Source organism: Mauremys mutica, chromosome 9 (assembly GCF_020497125.1).
Source record: "Mauremys mutica isolate MM-2020 ecotype Southern chromosome 9, ASM2049712v1, whole genome shotgun sequence".
Classification (NCBI taxonomy): Eukaryota; Metazoa; Chordata; order Testudines; family Geoemydidae; genus Mauremys; species Mauremys mutica.
In genome coordinates this window covers 29,383,689-29,404,969 of record NC_059080.1, presented here as the reverse complement: position 1 = coordinate 29,404,969, position 21,281 = coordinate 29,383,689, and the positions used below count along the sequence as shown (strand labels likewise).

At 38.9% G+C, this 21,281-nt stretch overlaps 1 protein-coding gene and 1 long non-coding RNA gene across 6 annotated transcripts in view; one reads left to right on the top strand and one right to left on the bottom strand.

Moving 5' to 3' along the window:
- DACH2 (dachshund family transcription factor 2) overlaps positions 1-21,281 on the bottom strand; it is a 491,181-nt gene that overhangs the window by 364,413 nt on the left and 105,487 nt on the right. The window lies entirely within an intron of this gene.
- On the top strand, positions 1,450-5,694 carry LOC123376993. 2 transcript variants are annotated; one of them, XR_006582027.1, is made up of 3 exons: positions 1,450-1,744; positions 3,908-3,968; positions 5,582-5,694. It is a non-coding gene; the product is annotated as an uncharacterized LOC123376993 (long non-coding RNA). The 2 variants fall into 2 exon arrangements; XR_006582026.1 differs by lacking the exon at positions 1,450-1,744 and adding an exon at positions 2,740-2,828.

Genomic DNA, 21,281 nt, shown 5'->3' with positions numbered 1-21,281 from the left:
GCGTTTTAGCTTCATACAGTCTCCTCTAAGGATTACAGTTCACACACTACATCTGAATTTTGCAACACAGGCTATTCATTAGATAAAAGGGTATCTAGACTGAAGGTGAGGAGAGAAGCAGAAAGAAGGAGAGCAAATTTAAAGATTCAGAGAGGAGGGAGAGAAAAGTAAGTGGCAAGGATGATGTAAAGGTGAGTGAGGGAAAAGGAGGGATTTATATTTCCCTAAAAAGAAGGACTGAAACAATGTATAACAAAAAATAAATGTCAGAAAATGTAATTAAAACATCTTAGTCTTGTTTATTTCAGCCATCCTAGGAAAAATTCAACCTCCTGTCAGATTGAGTCATTTCAGTGTATCAAAAGCAACGTCAACAACAGCATGAGTGCCAACCAAGGAATGGAAGCTCATTTGTAGTTTAAAAAAATGTAAAAGCAAGCATAAAATCAGCAGCAAGGAGACCAAGTGACATTGTGCTCAAAGACTAATATGTTTCTGAATATTAAATAGAGGTATCAAAAATAATAATGTCCCTACCACACTATTTCTCCAATATGGGGATGTTATTCAAGTAACCAGGTAAGCCAGTTTTTCATCCTTTTCACATTACCAACGTAGAGCCAAAGGGCTTTAATGGACTAGAGAATCTGACCCACTGTAGTGTTTTACATCTGCTTTATGCTCAGTCTCTACAGGTGTAAAGGGCAAAGCAGTGGAGAACCCAGCCCAGATAGGACACGCCAAACACAATGTCAAATACCCATTAAGCATACCAGACATGTTGGCTGGATTCAAACCTTCATTGTCTCAAGCGTCAAGTTTGATGCTTGTTTTTGTTTGATTATAGTAATTAAAAGAGTGGATAGGGCATGATAGAAGTTGCAGTACAAATGTGTTTTAAAAAGGGATTTGAACATGGTAAAAGAAGACTCAGGTTTGTGATATTTTTTTCCTTTTACTTGCTAAGACTCTAAATTAATTGGGAGCAGAATCCCTGGCAAAACTCCCATTGATTTCAGTGGTGGAGAATTAAGGCCCAAAAGCCCCATTTTGGATTCCTTAGTAGTAATCTTGGATATACAGAGGACACACAATCAGGTTATCAATTTAAGTTATAAAAAGTAAGTATTTGGGGATAGGTTTTTATATGTTTTAGCTGGAAAGAAACATCATAAATGCTATTTTTCAAGAGCTTAGTTTCAAAATTAAAGTCAAGTTACATTTCTTGTATAGCCATCAGAACCTGAATACCACAGGAAAATGTTAGTTACTGGGAACAAAAAGATTATCACTGAGTGCCAATACTGTGGATATGACCTTCGATTTCTTCAGAGCTTACAAAAGTATTCTTACAGCAATTTGGGTGAAGTTTTCTGTTTATCTGCCTTTGACATGCTCTCTTACAAAACATTCTGAGTACTGTAGTTATCTTAAATCTTTCCTGCAATGTCACTTCTAACTGCTAACTAGGTTTCTTTCGAAATGTAAGAATTGCAACAATGGGTCTGAGTAAAACCAGCAAAATATTAGCTTCTTTCAATTTTTAAAAAATGATCTAATTATATGTTAAACACAAATAAGATTGTATCCCCTGTATAGGAACCTGGTTACTGAAAGACCTACTGAGCTAGGGATCTGGATGAAAGTACAAGTCATGACTCATCCTGTATAATGTGGAAGTGATGCTAGTTGACCTCAGGAAAATTTAGAAACACTTCTCTTGTGTAGTTTGCTCCTGGTAAAAGTGAGTATTAACAAAACCTACTAAATCAGAATGGTACCATTTTAAATCAATTTTTCACATGTGTAAATCACTACAAGCGCAGCAACACAGTGGACAGTAAGGCCCAGAGTCTGCTGTATCTTTTTCAGGTGTGTATTTGCTTTTGACCAAAATGGCTGGAAATCTCAGGCTCATACTAGAGCCCACCCTTCTCCTAGATTCTCAGATAGTAAGAGTGGCCTGTAACACCTTTTGCTATCTCAACTCTGAAATCATGACACATGCCCTTGTCAGCTCCAAGATAGGCCACTGCAATGTGCTCTAAGGCAGTGCTTCTCAAAGTCGGGCCGCCACTTGTTCAGGGAAAGCCCCTGGTGATCCGGGCCAGTTTATTTACCTGCCACGTTCGCAGGTTCGGCCAATCGCGGCTCCTACTGGCCGCAGTTCACCACTCCAGGACAATGGGGGCTGCGGGAAGGGCAGCCAGCACATCCCTCGGCCCGCGCTGCTTCCCGCAGACCCCATTGGCCTGGAGCGGCAAACTGCAGCCAGTGGAGGCCTGGAGCGGCCAAACCTGCAGACGCGGCAGGTAAACAAACCGGCCTGGACTGCCAGGGGCTTTCCCTGAACAAGCGGCGGCCCGACTTTGAGAAGCACTGCTTTAGGGCTTCCCTTACATCTAACTGGAAATGCCAGCTACTGTTAGCCCATAATGCAATACGACATTCTCATGCATGGGTTGCGATGTAGCAAGTTCTTGTACACCTAAATTCTTAGATTTTATGACCAGAAGGGACCATCATGATTATCTAGTCTGACCTCCTGAAAACACAGACAAGAGAATCTCACATAGTAATTTCTGCATCAAGCCTCCTGCATCATACCTTTGTTCTAGTCAAAACAGGTTCTTTATGCCATCTGTGGATCAGCCACTAAAGGGGGGCGGGACCTACAAATGCACCTAACCAGTGTATCACAATCGTAGCATCACAATAATCAGTAGAAATTCTGTTGCTGTGGATCCTGGGGTTAAACACTCCATGTTCAATGGCAGGGAGATCTGCTAAATCCCAGGCCTACCAATATTCAGAGCTAGACATAAGATGTTTGTATCTTCTTTAGCTTAGTCTGGTTATATGGCAAGAGTTATTTTTATTCCTGACAACAGGATGATTTTTTTTATTTGTCGGAATGTAATGTTACATAGTTTATTTATAGAACAGATTAAAAAAATAACTCCATAATGCTTTGATAGGCGCTGTAAAAATCTTTGAACAACTTATGGGGCAAGATCCTTTTCTGCAATGTGGAAGAGCAGGTTACATAGCTAACGGCGGTGTGGTAACTACATTTATGTTGGGACAGTCAGATTTACAGAACTGCATGACTTTTTAAATGGGGCCCCTGCTTATAAAAATTATTAGCATTCTTGGGGTGCGGATAGGTCAAAGATTTTCCTAAAAGGTAGGGTTCTTTTCCCTTTAGACAACATGTTTCTAACAAGCATTCTCCCGCTCTCCTGTTCAAGAGACTCTGTTTATTGAGGCATGACGTCTATCAAGGTGTTTCTATAATTGCCCATCACTTTGGTACCCAAGTGGAAATACCAATATGTGTCTCAGACGAATATAGACTAGTGCAGATAAAACCAAGTAACCTTTTCCTTTTATAAAATATGCTCATGCGTATTGGCTCAGGTTACCAGAAGCACAAGTAAATCTTATCATGGTTATCAGTGCATTCCAGAAATTTAGAGATAATTTGAAACCCTCAAGAATGCCTTCAGTGCCATAAAATGTGAACATCTTGGGAAGAGCACTATGGATCTGTTTATAACCGATCTGTTTAAAAATAAATATCTTTTGACCATAATACGTATCAGCTTCAGAAATCACACCCTATTGGTGATACTGTTGGATTCCAGTCCAACAACAATTGACTGAAAAATGTAAATACTGTGAAAGCCATTTTTTCCTTCGTATTTTTAGCATAAGAAATAGGCCCATGTATCTTACGGCTCTAAATTCCTGGTTTGAAATACATAATTCCAAAGAACAACAGATTCAAACCCTAGCAGGTTTGACTCAGCCCATTAGCAATAGATAAACATAGTTCTACGCTGCTTTCTATGTTTAATTCTTTTAGATTAAACCTTAAAATCATTGATCACATCTCTCTACATAGATGTTCAAAAACTGCACGGCACTTTTCACACGTCAGCTGGCGCAACCTTCTCTCCCCAAAGGTAAGTGAATTTCAGTTAGGGGGGAAATAATTCCTCTATATGTAAAGTTTGGAAAGCTTTTTAGGTTTCTTTAAGATGAAAGGTGCTGTGTTAAAGCCTATATAGTTGTTGTTGTCAGGTCATACTGGCTGTTATCTAGACACTGTTCTTTTCTGAAGGAGTCTCTATTTAGCATGTTCTTATGGTTAGGGCACTGAAACGGGAGTCTAGAGACCAGGGTTATTTTCCTGGCTCACTATGGGTATTTCTACACTGCAAAGACTCTCGTCATCCAGAGATCTCAGATTGCTTTATAAAGATGAGTGAGTATTTGAGGCACAACAGACTTAAGTGATTTGCCAAGGATCACTCAGGGTATGTGAACACCGCTTCACAGAGACTTAGAGCCAGGGTCAATTGACTTGCGCTTGCGGGGCTCGGACTGCTGCACTGAAAACATTCCCACTCAGACTGGAGTCAAGGCTTCAAGTCCATCCCCTCACTAGGTTTCAGAGTCTGAGCTCCAGCTCAAGACAAACATCTATATTGGTGTTTTTAAACCCACAAGCCTGAGCCCTGCAAGCCCAAATCAACTAACCTGGGCTCTGAGACTTGGCACTACAGGCAGTTTTGCTATCCTAAGTGGAAATCTGGATGTGCCAGTTGCTTCTGATTTAACCATCAGGGTCCCATTTTTCTTTTGGGGTTTTATTTATTTATTTATTTATTTATTTTTGCCAGCCATTCATGTGTTTTGGAAAGCCTCCTGCGCTGCAGAAAGAACCTTCTCAGTGGCATTCTGCAGACAAAACATCTAGGGGAAAGGGGCCCTATCTGTAACCATGAAATATATTACAATGAATGTGGAATGCAGCAGGATAATTTCAAATCCACTCAACAGACAAATGCATCTAAATATTTTTCTCTCTGGAAGTCTAAGAAGTCACTGGAAGAATCAGGCTAACCTCTGACTAACAAATTCTGCCATATGCCTTGAATGTACACTTGCATTAAAAGAATAATTTTGAGACAGATTCTGTCATAAATTATGTACATGGATTCCCCAATGACAACAGTGGGGGTTGTGTGCACATTACATAGTGCAGAATTTGTTCCTTCATCTTTATGCAGTAGTAATGCTTGAATAGTTCATTATTTTTAGAGAGGTATTGCCAATTCCAGTGATAGATTCCTTATACTTAAAATGGAAGGTATCTCAAACCTACAGAACCTTTCAAAAGGTATGGAGCTTTTAAGTGTGATCTTTGGAGAAAGTGGAAATTGTGAGTGGTACAAATAAAATGTAGAGCTGAGATAATTAATTTACAACAATGTAAATGACAAATTTCACCTTTTTATGCTCACAAATTATCCATTCTTATATTGAAAAATTCTCTGCTGTATTCAATATTTGAAATTATTCACAAACATCTTCACTGGATAATATTGGTACGAAAATCATACAAGATATGAATATTAAAATAAAAAATGAAATTTGCAAATCATGCTCTAAAATATCAAACTAACTTACCTAACGTATGTATCTTATGCAACTATATCAACCAATGAATGGTACAGGAGTTTTTAATTATATTTTCATTAACTACGATTAACTACGTATCTCATCCAACCAGGTAACAAAAACAACAACGTGACAGGTGTAACTAACCAACACTTCATAAACTGCAAGATTTACAAGTTATGTAATTCAAAATATGCTTTTGCTAAATCAAGTAAATAAACTGCCTTCCATGAGAATTTTTTCTTGTAAACAAACACTTACTACTTGAATGTTCACTGTTGAAGGTGCAGAATCCTTTTTGCACCATTCATTCAGCTATAATAAAAAGTATAAATGCAAAAAGAACAAAAGAATGTAATACAATCCATAAAACTCAAAAATATGCAGTATTCTCACATTTTGTAGGCAGAGCAGAAATAGGGTGACCAGACAGCAAATGTGAAAAATCAGGATGGGGGGGGTTAGGGGAGATAGGAGCCTATATAAGAAAAAGACCCAAAAATCGGGACTGTCCCTATAAAATCAGGACATCTGGTCACCCTAGTCAGAAGGTGCTTGGTGCATTTTGCTTTAAAAAACCTCACTCCTTATGAAAGCTAATGAATTCATTTCCAACTGAATATCAAGCCATCTTTTTGTGAGGGAAAAAAATCAAACCCTACCAACCTAAGTCTTCTTATCTCATCAATAACTGGCTTCTGCCAGAGAGTTGTCATGTACCATATAGTCCCTCTCTCAGAAAGAAAATGCAAGCATTCTTTTCCTGAATAAAAACACCAAGGGGAAAATTTGTGGAATATTACACACCATTTACAAACTGCTTCCAAATAAATTAAGGACTTCTGCAATTCATTAATCCCCAGGTATTGCCGTTTTGCATTTGTGCTTAGTGCTAGGAAATCTAACACTTGGCATCAAGGGGTAAACCTCTTTTCCCGCAGCCCACAGATGGTGATCTTTCTTAAGCACACCCAAGGGATAATACACAATATAACTTAGAAATGAAGAGGGATCTGGGCAGATGCCACCAGAAAAGAAATCTCCCCAGCATACATGGCAGGAAGTAGAAAACTAAAATTCTAGCTTGCTTGAGGCAGAATTAACTCTGGTCATTTAGTATGTCCACAACAATTCTACTTTATTTACTTATAGGCAGCAGTTTACAACTTTGACAAACTTTAATTGTTCTGGCTGAAATTTTTTCCATGCCAGGTGTCTGCCTCAGACCCAATTTTTATTTATTTATTTTTGAAACGTTTCATTTACACAGTTCAGGTATTTCTGAGACTGGGTTAGGGAAAAATACATTGTTCTGCCCATGTTAAAATTCTTATAAGCATTTCATTGAGAAGCGTTAGCACCTCCTTGCTTTCGACAGGAACTTGAGGTTTAGCAGGGGAGTTGGCCTAGTCCAAACTTGCAACCTTAATTGAGGCATTACCTAACTTTTGCATGCTTGACTCAACAAAATTTAAGATTCTTTTAACATAAATTGATTTTAATATAAGTTTATGTAAGTGTATTAAGAACACCTATTCAGGGTGTAAGGGTTCGGTAATCATCACAAACACTTCCAAATTTAGGGCTAGATTGAGCAACCTTTATGTTTAGTGAGCACTTCCTTTGTTTTGGTATTCCAACTGAGTTCAAAAGGATCACACACATGACTAAGGGCTCACCAATACCAATAAGGGTTCCACAGCATAGCCCTTAGTGAAAAGGCCAGTACTATAACCATCAAGTTCCCACTGGAATTCAGAGAAGAGATTGGAAAGTCCCCTTGTCCTTATATACTGGTTGAAACATAACGTGACTTAGAAGGTACATCAAGTTTAGGCCTCTTACCCTAGAATGGACATGTAAATGGAAGGGTAGGCAAAACAAGAAATGAACATAAAGATAGACAATGAAAAATTAAAAAGCCTGTGACTATTCACAGAACTAAAGGACCAGCACACACAACAGAAAACATGAAAACCAGTATTCTATCGATGAATACACAAATGTATCCATATCTTTGTCTCAACAAATGTGGTAGGAAATATGGTCCCTCCTTCCTACTTCCACACTAATTGTTGAGAATGTCTTATAGTAATCTTTGTGTGATTGATAGCTGGCTAGAATCCTCTTTTTTCAAAGAAAGAATTTCCAGTAAGTTCATGAGGGAAAAAAAATCACAATCTTCATTAAGCTGCACTCCTCCATAACCAACTGCTTGTCAGTTTAAACTTTAGCAGAGCCCAGAATGGATTTCAGCAGTCCAGTTTATTAACATTTGGAAGGGGTGGTATGCACCTACCACATCACTGTCTCTCACATACCAGGTATTTAAATAGGTCCAGTGTGGGGTATAGAGCTCCCACCATATAACCAGTAACTGGACCTATACTCCTTTGCCTACCCTTAGGACTCAGCTCACTGATGAATCCTCTTGCCCTTCTCCTCCTGAGGAAGGTAAAGGGTACCAAAGGGGAACCTCGATCTGGAAAGACTTCAAGTCTCCCCCTTCTCCCAGAGCAAAATTCCAGGTATCTCATGTCTCAGATCCAGCCCTTTTAACTTTATGTGCACTAGACAAATGCCCGCAAATTGTGACAAACAACATTCCTATGAATTCTTAGCATTGAATTTCCAAGTCCTACTCCTTTCTACCAATTCTGCCACCATGATGGTACAAGGAAGGAAAAAACCCACTGGATACTGCCAGTTTGGCCCAATGGGACAAATTCCTTCCTGATCTCAAAATGGGCAGTTGGTCACACACAGAGAATCTTAAAAACACTGCTCCTGTATTATGACTACAGGAAGGGAGGGACAGATAAAGGTGGCAAAAGGCTAACAGGGAAGGGGGAGGCAACATAGGACCAATCAATTCCTACCTCTGAGCGGCAAGCCAATAGGAGGTGAAGAGCACCTGGACAAGGAGGGGCCCAGCCCTACATTCTCAGGCAGGCACTCTCTCTCCCACCCTTCTTTCTGTGTTGTCTATCTCAATGCTAGTCCCACCGTGCTCAACTGAGGTGTGGGAGGCACTGTAGCCCCAGAAAATGTTACAGATCTGCAGATCTTCCGTCTGACACAGATGTAACCTTAAATAATCTCTACAATACAAAATGTAATGGGCAGCTATGATTTTATAGGCATATTTTAATAGTAATTTTTAACTGTTCCATTCCCTCCCTCCCCCCAACCATTCTCTGTTTTTTCTATATTTTGTTTCCTTATAATAGATCATTTTAAGTTCTGTGATCAGAAACGAACATGTTCTGGGTAAAGCTGAGTGTGCTGTAAAATTTTCATCTTCTATGGCAATGTCTTGCCACGGCTGAAAAAATGGAGTACAGCCGAGATACTAATATTTTTTTGAGCCACGGTGAAGCACCATTGAAATCAATAGAACTTTTGCATTGATGTATATTTGAGTAAAATGACACCCCGAGTCAACACAAATTCCACTTAAATTCCATCGCTGAGTATACAAAAGGCAAAATATAAAATACTGATCTATAATATAAGCTTACTTAACTCCACCCCCAGGCCAGTGCCTATGTGAGTTTTCAGTCTAAACTGGGCAGAAAGTAGTCACTTTAAGAATTATATGAGAAGTTCATGGCCAGATCACATAAAACTTTCATCAGTTATTTTACCTGATTAAAGCTGTTAGACTTCCTTTATGGATCTTGCTAAAAGTGCTTCCTGAAGGCAAGCAACTGGAAAGTTCTAGAATTCAGACTTTTGGTGCTTAATGTATTTATTAAGCCTACATAAAAGAAAAAAAATCTTTGAATTTTCAAGTTCCCCTTCTGTAGGTACAGCAGCCCCTGCAACTGTCCAAGCCTTCAGAAATTTCAGAAGCCCTTCCATGTCAGTGCTATATTGGGATAATTTAATATAGTGTAAGATATGCTGATAAAATAAAAATTCCAACCATGTAACAAAAATGCAGTTGACAACATGTATATTATGCAATTATGACTGTCATTTTATTACTGTTATTAATTTATTAGTATAATTGCAATTTTTTTCAATGTCATAATGTGATAATAAAGCACTTGTCATTACTAAGTTAACCTCGGAACATCTCTGACCTCAGGGGAGGTAGCTGTACGCTTTCAGTCCAAAATGAGCTGTCAGTTACCACAACGACATTTTGATGACTACATTATCTTGTAATTAAATGTCTCAACAAACTTCTCCTTTTGATTGACAGGTAGTTAAGACTATCTTTGACCACAGGGCAGTTTCTTTATTTTTCAAGAATAATTTTTCAGCAAGTGAAGAATAAAAACAAGAGTTTAAAAATTAAAATGTTTTCAACTATATAATAATCTATATTTGCTACTTATAAGACAGTGAAAACTCTGCGAAGTTGTTTTCCACTGCCCAAGTTATTGTATAAAAGTGGGAACTTTGATTGATTAAGAGATTTTTTTTAAAGTTCTTTGTTAGCATTTAGATACGTAAAGAAGTAAATTGCTTTTCCTTCCCTTCTCTTTCATCTCCATTCTGTACTGGTAGAACAGTAACAAAATGCATAGAATCAATGCTTATAATTACTTTAAGATCCAGTATAGAGCATCTAAATAAATCTATTATACACAAACTCATAAGGGCCCAATCCTGAAAGTCTTCCACTCACAAAGAACTCTTATTGAAATAAATGGGAATTCAATTAAAAGATCAGGCTGATATTGTTCAAAAAGTCCTATCCACCTAACGCGTAAGTGCTGTTACAGCTAAAAGAAAAATGTTGCTCCATTGGTCTTGTAATTAAGTGAAGAAGCTACATACGTCAACAGAAGGGGTTCTCCTATCAGTGTCAGTAATCCACGTCCCTGAGAGGCAGTAGCTAGGTCGACAGGAGAATTCTCCCATCAACCTGGCGCTGTCTACACTGGGGATTAGATTGGTTAAGCTGCATTGCTCAGCCATGTGGATTTTTCACACCCCTGAGGGATTCAGTTATACCAGTCTAATTTCCTAGTGTAGACCAGGCCTAATGGGGAAAAGTGGAGGCTGAGCATCCCTGACAATTTGATTGTTGTGTTGCTGTAGCTATGTTGATCCCAGGCTGTGAGAGTGACAAGGTAGAGATATGATAAATACACACATTCTGCATTCATCAAACCAAACTTTAACAGAAAAAGTCAAGCCCTTTGAAATGCAAAACCAACATACCAAAAGGTGAAAACAGAAATGGAAAATAGAACAGAAAACTGGCTGAGAAATAAAATGAAGAGACAGAAGGTTTTCCATACCAGATTAGACCAGAGGACAATCAAGTCTGGTATTTCTGAAACATCTGTCACGAAGCAAGGCTTTTAGCTACATGACACCTTCATAGTTTAACTGAATTATTATGTAAATCTTTAAAGGAGTTGAGCAATATTTTGGGAAATTTAGAGTAATTGTCTGCTATTGTCACTTAAACTGAAAAGTCTGTAGCTTAAGGATAAATGTTTGGGAAATCACTGCATGGACCAGATACCGGAGGGTCATGGATAGCAAACTGAAAGCTGCATATGCTCGTGGAGCCATTGCTCCCCCTCTAAATACACTTCTATTTTCCCCACATAGACATATATGAATGCTAAAGTCCCAATCCAACTTCTAATGAAGACTCAGTGTTGACATGATAGGTAGTGTTTTTCTTACAACCCCCGTCCTGGAGCCATGTAATTATGTGAGAATTTCAGTTTTAATTTAAAGAAAAAGTTTCTAACCCTGATGGTTTCAGAGAAAAGTTTGACAGCATTATACGTGAAGGGTCAAATATCAGAAGGCAAATAAAAAAAAACCCAAACGTATTTTTAAAAGCTCATAATTTTTAAACAAAACTCATGATTTTTTTTTTAACATCATGGGCTAGCAGTACAGGCTCCTATTGGAGTGGGAGCTGTACTGGCCCCAAGTCATTGGGTGTAATCAGATAAGGAGGTCTAGCGAACACTAATAAATGGCCTAATGAAGAACAAAAGAAAAACCTGCTAGAGATCTATGAGAAATGTTGCCCCAGAACATTTTACACCATAACTTGTAGATAGGCTTATTCCATACAACTCTGGTGTGGATGCAGTTCAAGTGAATTCTTCAATCCAACATGGCAACAGATCACAGAAACACTGGAATTCTCATTGCTAGACTGAACACCATTTGTCACTTGGACTACTGGACTTCCTGAAGCTTGTTTTCCTTTTGTCCAGGGGTCCCCAACCTTTTCAGGACCAGGGACCGGCAGAGGGAGCGCTCGTCCCGCGGCCCAGCTGGACCGCCCGCAGGCATGCCTGCGGCAGCTCAACCGGAGCCGGTGGACCTCCCGCAGGCGTGCCTGCGGGCGGTCCAGCTGAGCCGCGCGACCAGCGAACCGTCCGCAGTCATGCCTGCGGGAGGTCCACCGGAGCCCCGGGAGCAGCGGACCTCCCGCAGGCATGACTGCGGAGGGAGCGCTCGTCCCGTGGTTCGGGTAGACCTCCCGCAGGCCTGCGGGAGGTCCACTGGGTCGGTTCGCGGCCCGGTTTGTAAGAGGCCGCGGCCCGGTACCGGGCCGTGGACCGGGGGTTGGAGACCCCTGCTCTAAACAATATGTAAAGTTAAAATGTTGTAACATTTTAAATATTACAATGTATTTATTGGAAAGATACGACACTGTTACACCTACTTTACTTTCTTATCTACATGTACCACTAGTGTGATTAGTTCCTACAGTTAGCTACATATATATATATGTATCTTAAATAATAAGATGTGGATACCAGGCTACATAAGGTACCATATATACTTGTTCATAAGCCAAATATTTTTGGTAAAAAAGCAACGCTTCAAAGAGCGGGGGTCGGCTTATAAATGGGTCTACACCAAAATTTGATGATTTTAAACTCTATGTAATCATTGAATTGAATATCTAATACATGATCGTTTTGTTTACCTGGAGCGTCTGCAGGCATGGAGCCCTTCAGCTCCCTGTGGCCATGGTTTGCCATTCCCAGCCAATGGGAGCTGCGGGAAGTGGCCCAAAGGGATCTGAGGGGCTCCATGCCTACAGACATTCCAAGTAAACAAAACATCCCGACCCTTAAGGCCGGGAGCCAAAGTCTGCCAACCCCTGAAAATGTAGTGTCAGCTTATGAAAGGGTCATACAGTTTTTGCTATTTTTACCTAATCATCTTGGGGGGTCGGTTTATAAATGAACGGGCTAATGAACGAGTAATTAAATCATGTACATTTAAACTCCTTGACAAGCAGTCAAGTAGGTAGGATGATACAAAAGAACTAAAGGCAGATTTAGTGTTCCAGAAGTGAAATATCAACCCCTTCACAACGCAAAACACACTCTCGATTACTACTGCAGTTTTAATTATTTCACAGTTGATTGAATGCTAATATGTGGCAAATGAGGTATTGAGCAAAGTAAAAGCTTTTAATCAAGCAAAACAAAGAAAAAGGATGTGGACAAGCAAAAGAGGAACTTTCCAAATTCATAACATCTCAGAATGAAATGACATGAGTGGAGAAATAACGTAACTCAAGAAGAGACTGAAACAATAAGAACATTTAATCCATGAAAAGATTATTCTTCCAGCACAGGTCAATGAAGCAATGCTATGTATTTGATCTTATCAATAAACAGTCCAATTTTATGGACAGAGAAATGTTGAAATGTCTTCTACAGTATTTTGTTCATAATGTTAAGCAATGTGGCAAGCCAATTATACAAAAGATTCCGCAGCACCTCACTGATAAATTTGAAAGCACTGAGAAGTTTGCTCCGGCTTCTTCCATAGTAATTTTACAATAAAAATAGCAATAACTAAGAACCTAAAACCTTCATACCTATTACTATTAAAGGAACTCAGAATGATTCGGAAGGCTGATTTAAATCAGAATCATTCAATGACTGAAGGACACAAGAGAAAGCATTTTGAACACAAATATATAGCAAAAAGGTAATAAATTCTTCCATATTTAAGTACTGAATTTATCTTCCCTGGGAAAATGATGTACAGCCTTCTCAAATTAATAATAAATTACACTGATATATATATTGATAAAAGTAGCTTTAATCAAAAACCTTCCTAACTCTCACAACATCATTCACAGATAGATGCTGTTATACCTGTTTAACAGATAGGCAAAATAAGGCATAAAGAGCTTAAGTGACTTATCCAAGGTCATACAATAGGTTAGTGATAGCACTATGAAGAGAAAATATATTTGCCATAATTATAAAACAATACTACTGCAACTGAGTTCCCAACTGTTTTCAATTGTTGCCAATTAGACTAACCAAGAAGTTCAAGGTAGCTCCATCATCATGATTAAGTAAGCAGCCAATCTTTGTCTGTGTCAAATTTGACAACTCTTTTAATCTACTTGTCATTTTTATAGAGACTAGACAAATTAATTGCAACAAAAGATGGGCATGCTCAGCACCTCTAAAAAATTAGACCATTTATTTTAATGTCCAATATTAGGATCAGGATTAGGATATTAGGATATTTCAGTCACAGGACTTTGAATTAAATCAGTCTGCATTTGAAGATCCATTTCAGTTATGGAAACGTAGAAATCACACTCCAGTTGGCTGAAAATCAAGCTGTAAACTATAGAACTGTGGAATATGATATGGAACAGTTTAATAATAAAACAGTGGTACTGTACTCCTGGATATGCTTACTCAGTGTGATGCCACTGTTTCCAGAACTGCAACAGGAAAACCTGAACCATCTGATCTCTGTACAGTAGAAATAGTGAGCAGTCAAAAATGACTTAATATGTAATATTCATGAAGGTCACTGATTACATTAAAAATATATACATAAATGTATTTCATATTTAAAATATTAATTAGAAATAAAATGTTTCTTTGAAAAAAATGACTTGCTTTAAATTCATTTCAGTATGAACTTTAATTAAAAGCATCTATATTTATATCAAGCTAAAATAATGTGTCCCTAAAAGAGAAAATAACTATGAAATGACAATAAAAGAAATGTTTTGACACAATGTTTCTTCAGTTATAAAGAAGACTAAGACAAATACACTGTTTAAAAGCTTTTATGGTGTGGTGTGCTGCTTGGCTGGATAAAACCAAAGAGAAAATTAGGCAACTGCAATACAAGACTCTTTATTCTGCCCCATTAGGGCTGTCAATCCTGACCTGCAAGGATCATGTTCTCTAAAATATGCTACTGGAAATGTGCAAAGTCAAGTATCTTATTTAGTTTTATGATATCCTGATGTGCTCATTTTAAGTATTCAGTGTAATATAATTATCTCACAGCCTTCAAAATAGGTTCTAGTGAAGGGAAAGGTACTAAGGATTTTTTTTTGCGGGGGGGAGGAAGGTGTTTTTTGGTTTTGTTTTTTTTGGTTTTGTTTTTTTTTAAAAGGACCCGTGTTGCTAACAAAACCACATACATTCAGGAAACTTTCTTTTAAAAATTAGGACCAAATCTTGCTACATTGCTCCTGTGAGGAACATAAGAACGGCCATACTGGATTACACCAATTATCCATCTAGCCCAATATCCTGTCTTCTGACAGTGGCCATTGCCAGATGCTTCAGAGGGAATGAACAGAACCGGGTAATCATTTCATTGGGTCACCCCTTGTTCTTGTGTTATGTGAAGGAATAAATAACACTTCTTTATTCAGTTTGTCCACACTATTTATGATTTTATAGACCTTTATCATAGCCCTCCTTAGTCGTCTCTTTTCTAAGATGAAAAGTCCCAGTCTTTTTAAATCTCTCCTCCTATGAAAGCTGTTCCATACCCCTAATTATTTTTGTTGCCCTTTTCTGTACCTTTTCCAATTCTAATATATCTTTTTTGAGATGGAGTGACCAGAACTGCAAGCAGTATTCACAGTGTAGGCATACCATGGATTTATATAGAGCCATTATGATATTTATATTTATCCCTTTCCTAATGGTTCCAACAATTCTGTTAGCTTTCTTGGCTGTTGCTGCACATTGCGCTGATGTTTTCAGAGAACTATCCATAGTGACTCCAAGATCTTTCTTGAGTGGTAACAGCTAATTTAGATCCCATCATTTTATATGTATAGCTGGGATTATGTTTTCCAATATGCATTACTTTGCATTTATCAACACTGAATTTCATCTGCCATTTTCTTGCCCAGTCACCCAGTTTTATGTGATCCCTTTGTTACTCTTCATAGTCAGCTTTGGATTATTAAATTATCTTGAATAATTTTGTATCATCTGCAAATTTTGTCAATTCACTGTTTTCCTCTTTTTCCAGATCATTTATGAATATGTTGAATAGCCCTGGTCCCAGTACACATCTTTTGGGAGGACTCTGCTATTTACCTCTCTCCACTGTGAAAACTGACCATTTATTCCTATCCTTTGTTTAATATCTTTTAATATCTTTTACTGATCCATTTGAGGACCTTCCCTCTTATCCCATGACTGCTTACTTTGAGAGCCTTTAGTGAGGGATTTTGTCAAAGCTTTTCTGAAAGTCCAAGTACACTATATCCACTGGAGCACCCTTGTCCACGTTTGTTGACCTCCTCAGAGAATTCTAATAGGTTGGTGAGGCATGACTTCCCTTTACCAAAGCTGTGTTGACTCTTCCCCAACATACTGTGTTCATCTATGTGTCTGATCATTCAATTATTTACTATAGTTTCAATCAATTAGCCTGGTACTGGTACTGAAGTTAGGCATGTCAGCCTGTAATTGCCAGTAACGCGGGAATAGTCCCATTCATAGGAATTCACAGGATTCATTCTGACCCTTTCGTTACTTATTACTAATCAGTTCAAATCAGTAAGTGAAATAATTTGGCCCTAGAAGTGACAGCATTTAAACTTGGCTGATGAAAAGCAATGGCTACAATTTCTGACAGTAAAAAGGGTGGCTGGCTTGACCTACATTATAAGGCTGATGCATGAAAAATCCAACTGTTCACTTTTACAATTATTTCCATAAAGCTTTAGAACCAAGCCTGAATTAACACTGAACAACTGGAGGGAAAACAAAATTGTGTCAGTCAATAGGCAGAATACCATGAGATGCCTGGGTCTACAATGCATGTTTTCTCCATTTAGAAAAGTGCAGTAATTCATCAGTGATTTAACCTATAGACATTTGAAGGTTGGAGAGCACCTCAGAGGGGCTGTTGACCTTCAGCAGCTGAAAAAAACTGGAGCTCCCGCCTTAGTCAATATATATTTATCTTTCTGTTGGGACTATTACAACTGTTCAAGTAATGCTGACCTTGAAATTTCCTGCACATGATGCACTGGAATAATGATCCCTGAAGGAAGAGTATAAAAATACCTAAATAGGATATCTAAATCCAAAATGCACACAAAGATCAAAGCAAGAATTCCAAATATAAAGCTACTTTAAAAGAGATCTTATTTTTGAGACTCCTATTATGATTTGCATAATGTACCTAAATAATACAAATTTCTAAATAGTTTAAAGCAAGAATATTACTTTATGTCAAAGACCGTGCTTGTTTCATTGTGAATTAATTTTTCCTCTTTTTAAAAATGAATTTAATACTGGAATTACAGCCTTATAAATAGAAATCCTCTAACAACGGAGCAGGTGCAGCATGGTAACAAGATCACAAGCTTCCCCCTCTGCTCCACTAGTGTTCTTCAACCCAGCTATGGACAAACCACTTTAGGAAACAAAAGAATCACTTTAATGTAAATTTATAAATCTCTATCGCCATCTCATTGATTTGATGTATTTGGGGGGCTCAGAGACAGTTGCGCACTGGGAGTAGAGGTGCATTACCTGGAGCTGCCTGGAGTTGCTTTGCTTATCTAAGGCATTATGACACCAAAGTTTCTCCACTGGGAGTCCTATAGGTCTCTTAGTGCTAGAGACACCCCACTAATTCCTTGGGCTCTCCACTGCCTAAAGCCAAAGTATGGCCATACTCTGTATGAAATGGATGAAGAAAGGCAATACAGCTCCCTGCATCCTCTCCCTTTTTAGAACCATCTGGCCAAGCCTATTTCCAAGGTCCTTTCCATGCACAATAAGAGACTATCTTTGATACATGGGGTAAACTCTGGCACAAAGTAAGGTCACTTCATAAGCCCTTCACTTCCTTTGGGTTGCTTATTCAAAGAAGCAGCAAATAGTCCTGTGGCACCTTATACACTAACAGACGTGTTTTTAGTCTATAAGGTGCCACATGACTCTTTGCTGCTTTTACAGATCCAGACTAACATGGCTACTCCTCTGATACTTATTCAAAGAAGGTTCCCTAGGCCAAACAAACAGATAAACGTACATATGTTTGCAGCAATCCCTCAAGGAATGTGGAATAGTTTTCTCTGAGCAGGAGCCGCCTTCCTAAGTGACTGCCTTGTTTTGATGTACTCTCTGAAAATCAGGTGCCACTGTCCCACCCCCTTGCCTTGACCTCCTGAGGGAACTCCTTAGGGTCTTATCTTCCCACACCCCATGCAGGTGTTGGTTCTTTTCATCAGGAAAGCTAGGATGGGCAGGTACCATGACCACAAGAGACCTAATTTAAGTCCTAAAGGGTCTGTACTTGCTATCACACACCTCCTTAGAGAAACCATAACATGGCTCTAAACTTACTCTAAAAAGATAAAATAAAAAAGGTCCCCAAAAGGACACATATATCAAATCCTTTCTCTACAAGTACTACCTTAGTTTGATCTTCCTGACAAACTAAAGAGAGTCTAGAGGAAAGCAACAAAAATGATAAAAGGTTTACAAAACCTGCTGAGATTCATCCATCCATCTGACCACTAACCCAAGCTGCTCATTCATGTAGACACTAAGGATACTGCAAGGTACAAGAGTGAAGGAGTCAGGATGCAGGTGGTGTTCTTGTCCATCATCCTGATTGAGGGTAAGGGCCAAGGCAGGAACTTACTCATCCTGAAGATGAATGCTTGGCAGCGCAGATGATGTTGACAGGAGGGCTTTGGCTTCCTCGACAATAGCATGCTGTTCCGGGAAAGAGAACTGTTAGGAAGAGATGTGGTCCACCTGACCAAGAACAGGAAGAGCATCCTTGTATGCCAATTCCCCAACCTAGTGAGAAGGGCTTTACACTTGATTCAAATGGAATACGGAACAAAAGCCCACAGGCAGGTACATAAAAAAGGAAGACCTTAAGAGGACTAGATGTTGGGGGGGGAATGGAAAATTACAATAGGATCATAGGAGAAACAAGAGGGAAAACAGTAGGTGAATCTGCTCAACAGTTTTGATGTTTATACACAAAGAAAGGAGTAAGGGGAATTAACTGGAAGTATTAGCACATAAGCTAAATTATTACTTAATTGGCATCACTGAGACTTGGGGAGATAAAGCTCATGCCTGGAGTTTTGGTATGGAGGGATATAGCTTGTTCAGGAAAGACAATCAAGGAAAAAACAGAAGAGGTTCTGCATTATATATCAAGAATATAGACACTTGCCCTGAGGTCCAGAAGTAGGAGAGTGACAGACCAGTTTTCTAAAAATCTCTGAAGATAAAACGGAGAGAAAAAAAAAACAGGAGTAACATCATGGTGAGGTCCACTACAGACCACCAAATGAGGAGAAGGAAGTGGATAAAGCATTTCTAGAACAAATAATAGAAATATCCAAAACACAAGATCTGGTACTACTTGGGGACTTTAACTATCCAGTCTTCTGTTGGACAAGGAATATGGCAAAACACAAAATGTCCATTAGGTTCTTGGAATGTATTGGGGACAAACTTTTTGTTTCAGAAAATGGAGGAAGTAACCAGGGGGAGTGGTCATTTTAGACTCAATTCTGACTAATATGGAAGAATTGGTTACAAATCTGAAGGCTGAAGTCAATTTGGGTGAAAGTGACCATGAAATTATATATTTAATAATTCTAAGGAAAGGAAGGAATGAGAGCAGCAGAACAAGGGCAACTATCTTAAAAAAAAAATAAAGCAGTTTTTCACAAACATAGGGAAACACAGAGAACTGGTGGGTAAGGTCCCCCAGAAAGAAAATCTAAATGAAAAAGAAGTCCAAGAAAGCTGGCATTTTCAGAGATAATATTAAAGGCATAACAATAAACTATCACAGTGTGAAAGAAGAATAGGAAGAGGTCAATATGGGCCCATCACAAGCTCTTTCATGACCTGAAAAAATCACAAAAGGAATCCTACAAAAGGTGGAAACATGGACAAATTGCTACGGATAAGTAAAAAAGTATAGCAGAAGCATATAGGCCCCAAGTCAGAAAGCCTAAGGCACAAAATGGTTACACCTAGCAAGGGACATAAAGACAATAAGAAGGGGTTTTATAAATACATTTGGAACAAGAGAAAGAGAAAGAAAAGTGTAAATACACTACATAGCGAGGAAGGAGAGCTAATAACGAATGACATCAAGAAGGCGGAGATGTTTAATGCCTATTTTACCTCAGTCTTCTCTAAAAAGGTTAATTTGACCCGATACTTAACACAATTAATGTTAAAAATAAGAGAGAAGTAACTCGAGGCATAATAGGAAAGAACAGGTTAAAGAATACGTAGATAAGTTAGTTGTATTCTAGTTGGCAAGCCCTGATGAAATTCATCCTAGGGTACTTAAGGCACTAGCTGAAGCAATCTTGGAACACTCAGCAATTATCTTCAAAAAATCATTGAGTTGGGTCCCAGAGGATTTAGGTTTAGTGTGCAGATTTTGGCTTTAGTGTGCAGTTGCTGGATAGTGTTGATTGCCTGTGACATACAGGAGGTAAGCCCCAGCGTTTCTCAAATGCAGCCACTTTTCTTGCAGCCACAGCCTCCTGTGCAGTGATTGGGGCGGGGGAGCAGCGCCCCCCTCCTCCAAGGCTGCCAGCAGTGACTGGGCCCTGCCCAACTCTGGAGACACAAAAGCTGGAGGAGCAAGCAGTCAGTGACTTCCCCACCTTCCCGGGGCTGGTGGGGTCAGGTTCCAGCCCCAGGGCTTCAGGCTCCATTCCCCAGCCATACGGTGGCAGGCTCTGGCCCCAAGGTCACACACTCCCCTTCAGTGCTGCTACTTCCATATCCACCTCCTCATCCAGGGCACCTCCCCATCCAGTAAGTCTGCTGTGAAAAGTGATATATTTGTATGTTTGTTAATATCGCTTTTAACAAAAAAAGCAAAAGACAAGAACTTATTTGTGTTTCTATTCAGTTTAGGTCCAGTAAAGAATAGAGACAACTGTACATTATTTTTAATATTTAGTCTGAAAAAAAAATCCAACATAAATAAATCACAATGATTTGGTCATGTATATGTGCATATTTATTTGTTTTTCCTAAAGGTAATTAAGTATTTTAGGAAAAATTGTCAGAGTGGCCACCAGCAAGAGATGGTGGCCACATTCTGAGGCCATCAAAAAAATGTTATGAGAACCCCTGGACTAGATGATCTGGTGGTCCCTTCTGGATGCAAATTCTATTACTATAGAGAAGGGCATACGTACCTATCTTTAAAAAGTCTTTAACCTATCATTTAAATCAACTTCTGTACCACATGACTGGAGGAAAATTAATGTGATGCCAATTTTTAAAGAGGGCTCCAGAGGTGATCCTGGCAATTACAGGCCTGTAAGACTGACCTCAGTACCAGGCAAATTGGTTGAAACTATAATAAAGAACAATATTGTCAGACATATAGATGAGTGTAATTTGTTGAGGAAGAGTTAACATGATTTTAGAAAAGGGAAATCATACCTCACCAATCTACCAGAATTATTTGAGGGGGTCAACAAGCATGTGGACCAAGGGGATCCAGTGGATATAGTGTACTTAGATTTTCAGAAAGCCTTTGACAAGGTC